The sequence below is a fragment of the Hirundo rustica genome, chromosome 3, assembly GCF_015227805.2.
Source record: "Hirundo rustica isolate bHirRus1 chromosome 3, bHirRus1.pri.v3, whole genome shotgun sequence".
Classification (NCBI taxonomy): Eukaryota; Metazoa; Chordata; class Aves; order Passeriformes; family Hirundinidae; genus Hirundo; species Hirundo rustica.
This window is the reverse complement of record NC_053452.1, coordinates 72,315,392-72,321,767: the sequence shown is the minus strand read 5'-3', so window position 1 is coordinate 72,321,767 and position 6,376 is coordinate 72,315,392.

Below are 6,376 nucleotides of genomic sequence, written 5' to 3'. Positions count from 1 at the left end.
TGAGGAGATGTCACCAGGTTGGCTCGTGTGGCGGTTTGACAGCTCCCAGAAAACAGCGTGCTTCCAAAGCGGGACCCTTCTGTCCCCGCATGTCGGCGTCGGCTCTGCCCGTGTCCTGTGCAGCCCGCGCCGGCACTACCAGTCCTGCAGGACAGGCGAAGCAGTCACCGAGCGTGCCTTCATCCCCAGGGGCCTGAGGAGTAGCATTCAGTGATGAAAGGCATTCCAGCCCATCTCAAAACCTGACTGTCAGTGATAAATGAGGACTGCCAAGGCAGAAAAAGTCTTTCAATACATTCTGATGAGCTAGCTACGAAGTGGGATTTTCAGCGGCCAAGAGCATATGGTCAGCATTATTCTTAAGTATTTTTGGAAAGCATACAGAATCCCAAGTTGTTTTTGAAGTAACAGTTTATACACGTACACATCAACACGTGTCCGAGAAGGCCCTGCCTTTGTCACAGTTATTCTTGGTTTTGCACCTTGGACAAGAGATCGGGATCTCTTCAGGAATGTGTGCCAAGTCAACAGGGGTTTTACGAATCCTGCTGCCTCGTATAAGATCTGATTTTCAAAAATATATTATGAAATAATTATGAAGGACTTGATTTGGTGCTATGTTTCCTCTGACTGGCCAGCCATGTTTATGGATGTACCTTCTCTTTCCTGAGATATGCAGAGTAAGTGAGCTGGAAAAAGGGTAGGAAGAACGAGTTTGGATAGCATGGCTACAGGAATGGTCATGAGTGATAGCTTCTAGCATGTGTTTGAGATTGACAGTATTCAGCTATGTTTGCTGGAGCCAAGCCAAGTAGCTTCCAAAAGCTGCACAAAGCAGCCCGTCAGAGAGTTCCTGTGCTAATCCAAACTGATGCGTTAAGCATTTTCTAGCATGTTACTGAACATTATGTGTTGGAGAAGGACGGTTTGTTCTACTGGGTGTATCTTCTATAAAGCCTTTGTACCTCTCTCATTACCTTCTAGGTCTTCTCTAACTTTGGGGGAAGCCTTGGTGGTAAACAGCATGTGCCTAAAAAAAAAAAAAAAGTATTTATTAGGAAAGCTTGGCAATGAACTAATAATATTTGCAACCATGTGACAGTGTAGAGCTTTGTCCTGATTGCAGCTTAGTCTCTTGGGATCTTCACATTTCACTATATTTATGGTTAAATGCCATTTCCCCTCTGCAGCAGGGCAGTAAAAACGAAGACTGCATGGAGGCGGTGTTATCTACCAGTACAGCTGTCAGAAGGAAGAGGGAAATGAGAGAGGATCTGAGAGATGCCCCTGTATCCTGTCTCTCCAGGAGGACCATAAGCAGGTGGAACACATAGACGTGGCTCTGACAGACTCTGGTCTTGTGCTGTGCTGTGCACCTGTGTATAGAAGAAAAACTTTCTCCAACGGAATCACTGGCATTAATTTTATGTAATAGATCATTGGCCTTTAGTTTTACAGATAATATTAGACAACATTACCTATACTTATACAGATAACAAACATTCTCTAAGTTAAAAGTACTAAGTAGAATTTATCCCCTTCAACGAAGGTCTCATGTACTGTAGAAGAATGGGCTGGTTTAATTAAATTAATGTCTTACTGTTAAATCAGTGTAAAGATTGCTTTAACCTGTCTGTCAACAAGCTGCAGGTTTGTTAAAGTCTGCTAATATAAATTAATCTGATAGAGGCAAGAAATCAAAACTGTTTGCATTTACACAGAATGAGGAATTGGCTCTGGACAGACAGATCAATTTTTGGAGATTTGTGTAGAATTCATGCATTTTGTTAGCAGAGAGGTCTAATGGTGTTACAGCTGCTCATTGATGCAAGCTTCTTCTCTTTCTTCTGCTATTAGATTCTTGATAGCTTAAGTACTTTTTCCAATTATATAGTTGTTTTTCACAGTAAAAGTCCACAGTAGAAAATGTCTCATGGTTGTTGCAAATTGCTCAATCTTGTTCTTTATCTCCAGCAACCAGCTTTGTGATCCTCAACAGTACATCTTAACCTCTTGGTGCCTGCCTGTTCTTCCAGATTCCGGGGAAAATATCATCCTGCTGATAATGCAGGAAGGTGTTTGATCTAGAAGAGGACAGGCAGGAGTTCAGAGGCACAGCTGAGACCTGAACCTCCCTCTCCTGTTTCTCAGTTTAGCCTAGCCAGGCATTGGAAAACTTTATTAAGCAGATGAGGAAGAAACTTCTTGTGAAACTGCAAGCACTTTGCCTCTTCCAAATGAGAGCCCAATGTCGCAGCCTTTTTTAGGCAAAGTTTTCACTAAAGAGAACAAATGCTTTGTATTCAGGATCCCAGATGTGCCAGGCTGACAGGGCTATTTTCAGACAATGGCAAGATCTATGAAATGTTTCCATTTATAGTTTCAGGAAGCGTACTTAGCATCTACTCTAAACTAATCTTCTAAATTCCCTCCACAGGCTCTGTAAGTGGGCTCCTTTAGAAAGTAATTCATCCTGTGTGTATTTGACAACTGTGTGGAGTGGGACGAAATGCACTAGCAAATCCCATCCCACTTGCTGAAATTTTGTGCCATATAACTGAAAAATCACACACATTTTCCACAGAAAGCTTATTTATATGGGCTTTGCCTGAAAGCATCCTCACGAATTATGTTTTATTGGAAGGAAGTTTGTACGGAACAGATTGTGAACGACAAATACTCTCTCGGCTCTTTAGTATTCTGGACGTTTATTTAACAGGAGCACGTGCATTCCAGTGCATGTTTGCCTCAGGCCCGCTGACAGACACTTTCTGATGCATGGTCAGGCAGTTCTTCCAATGCAAGACCTGCAGGAAAGGTGTCTCCTGTCAATGCAAGGAGGGCTATCTTTTTGTTTGAATCCAAGATCTAAAACACCACATCCCAGGGGTTCCAGGTAACTGACTAATAGTATAGTAGTTTATTGTTGTCAGCTTAGAGCCAAGAGCCAACTTTTTTTCTAAAACAATCAGTCAAAGTATTCAGAGTTTTAACAGATGGTTGACGTAGATGTTTATCTAAAGGGTATGTGATCCTGAGGTATAAGGACAGAGTAAAATTGTTTGCCATTAAAGTGATCTAAATGGTGCGCAGTAAACAATTTATTCAATCACACCGAACAATTATCTCTGTTCTCAAATTATGCATGAGCAGTTCCCTGCTGACACTTTATTTTGTATGTTCATTATTTGAAATTGCTCAGTGAACAATTTCTATGAACTGCTTGCAATTGATTTTTTCTGGGACTTGATAGAAGGGCCTGTGTGCTTGCTCTAGCTCTACCTAAACCACATGATTCCCCCTAAAAAACCAGGAGAGCTGATATAAACCGGGTTGGATTTCCTAAAGCAGAGCCATGGAATGCTTGTCACTGCCTTCCAGGGCAGTTCGCTCATGGCATTGGGGAACAATGGGAACCCATCCGAGGGGGTTTGCTTCTTTCTGCAAATAGAGGAATACCACATACGGAGTCTGACCACATTGCTTGCCTGGAACTCAAATAGTTATCGACACATTGCTCTCTGTTAACGTGAGGCAGCTCTTACTTCACACAGAACTGGAAGACAAGTAATAGAGCCATGCTTTTGCATTATGTATGTCTCCTCCCGGGGTGACAGCCCATTTTTAGGGGTCTCCACTACAGCAGATTTGGCAGCACTGGGTGATGAACTGGCCGTGATTTTTCTGTTCCCTTTTTGGACAACTTCCAGGTGCAAATAAAGTTTGAAACAATCACAGAGAGATATCTGCACTAATCCTGAAGTAAATGCATTTCAGCTGCAGCTCTCAGCCTTCTCTCTCTGCAGAGATCCCTATGAATTTGTGTGAGTCTGTGTGACTGCAGAGATGAAAGTGATCACAGATATCGTCAGAGTACAAATGTGTGCATGCTTTTGGGTGTTGGGACAGTGACAATTAATGTTTTGCTGCAGTATTAATCCATTTTTAGCTGTGCATTTTAATATTTACTGAGGCTATTTTTGAAAAGCAAAGGCTAGGACTGAACCTTCAGGTTGTTGCATGTTTGCATCATTATCAACCATTTTCTAGGAACTTTAAAAATTATTGATAAGGATTTAGAATTTTATGTAAAGATATGAAAAGGAACTAAATAACAAGTGTTTAACATCCCCAGACAGATATACAGAATTGAAAAATAAATCAAAAAACCTGACTTAAAAACTTGAGGAACGAGGATAAAAAAGAAGTAGGGGGTGGCTGAACATGAGTCTATGGAATTTTTTTAACAAGTGACAGAGACAGCATACATGATTTGATAGTGAGAATAGTCCACAGTGAGGGGGAAAGAAAAAGTAAACAGATCAGCTGAGAAGAACTTTGAAATTGAAAGAGATAGGTTTTTTAAATTTAATAAACTTAATTTAATAAATTTAGTAAACTGTGCATATTGTAAAGGACTGTCAACGTGTGTGGAGTTAGAGCATGCCACAACTGCCCCTTGCTACCCTGATTTTTTAGAGTAAAGGCAAACACAGAATTTAAAAAAAAAAAAAAAAAAAGTCTTCTGATTTCAATTAATAAATAAGACCTATCTTTTGAATGATGTTTATTATACTTCTTTGTTCTGTAAAGAAAAAAACAACTAACAAAACCCTATTATATAGGGTTAAAAGCAGGGATACAGACAGCAATAAACATACATATTGCATGTAGCTGAAGTACGTAGACCACTGTAAAAAGCACTTTTGGAACTAAATTGGCAATCAGTATAGTTAACAAAAATATACTAGTAGTTTGTAAAATCAAAACCAATGTAAAAATATTTTATGCATCAGTATTTCTTGTATTTTTTCTATGAACACTTATTAATTCTTTTGATAATGAACATATTTCTTGTAAGAACACTGTATTTTTGAAAATCTGTAACCAAACAATAAAATGGAGACCCAGTGATAAATAGAGCAGAGTGCTGGATATCTAGCTGTTTTTGAGAAGCACTTATTTCCCCTCACTAGTGAGATCTGCTTGAAAATATCATTTGAGGGACTCAACTTTTCTGTAAATGAAAACAGGACAGTTTTGTTTCACATTCAAAATAAGTATTCAAGATATTTTATCTTTTAGTAAAATGGAATAGCTACTACAGCTGGATTACATAAAAGCTTTGATGATTTCAGTGAGACAGTTAGAGGACCAAAGCACAGCAAGAAATTCCAACACAACAGATTTTTATAGGAATTGCTGATACCCATCCTTGGGTATCTTGGCAGATGTGAACTGGCTTACCTCATTTTTGTTATGGATTATGTTGCTTTTCATTTACCCAGTGTAAGAGAACACATATGAGAAGATACAGGGTCATATCTAATGTGTTTTATACTCATCCCAAACCTTACCTGCCAGTATCTCACCCTTAAGGCATGTCCTACAGTTGGGCACAGAAGTCCAAGCAGAGCACTGGGTATCTAGATTGTCCTGCACTCTTCCTAAAACCCACACATAGGAGATATTAAAGAGATGTGTGTGCTTCATCCTCACTGAGCCCAGTCCTGCAGGCTGCTTGGGACAGAATCCCTGCCTGGGAACAGGAGCCTGCTCACCTCCTTTCACAGATCTGAGATGCTTTGATGCTTGCCTATGATGTACAGTTTCTACAGAAGGGGGTGGTGCTGCCCACTTCTACACAATTACATGGTTAGAGCATTTATCCATTGCATGGGATTTTTGCCTCAGTGTCTTTCTTGGCCTAATGTTGCTTTTGCTCCCAGAAAATTATCATATCCCCCAGATTTAGATAAGTTTAAGTGGACAGTTACTACTGGATATGATGAAAAGTATGGGATTCACTGCTGAAATAGTTATTTATCACCATTATTTTATTGCAGTTGTTTATTTATATGACTTCGATATCGTAGCTCTTGATCATCTAACATTTATCACCATTTGTCTTCAAAAGCCTGCTCAGGTAATGATATAGTCCTGTCCCTACAATTCTCCACCAATCCCTCGAATTAGGAGCTGCAGGTCAACTGGCAACTTAAAAAACATTGCCTGTGAATCCACAGCAAAAGAATAACTGCTCTAAAATCCTTCTGCTCTCACAAGGTTTTGTGAAGGTCCCTTTTTTGTTTGTTGTTGTGTTTTTTGGGGGTTTTTTTTGTTTTTTTTTTTCCACTCCAGAGCAGGGTTTAACAACATTTGTAGCTTGCAGAAAGATGGTTTCAGCCCAAACCCTCTGCTGGCAGAACTCTCTGCCAAGTGACCCTCTAGGAGGGCATTGCTAGCCATGGTTTGGGACACAACCCCAAATCTAGAGCTAAGTGATGACATGCTTGTGCTGCCTTCCTCCTACACACTCCTGCTGATGAAGCTCCACCTACAGGGTTTGATTCATCAGCATGAGTTAGCCTGATTT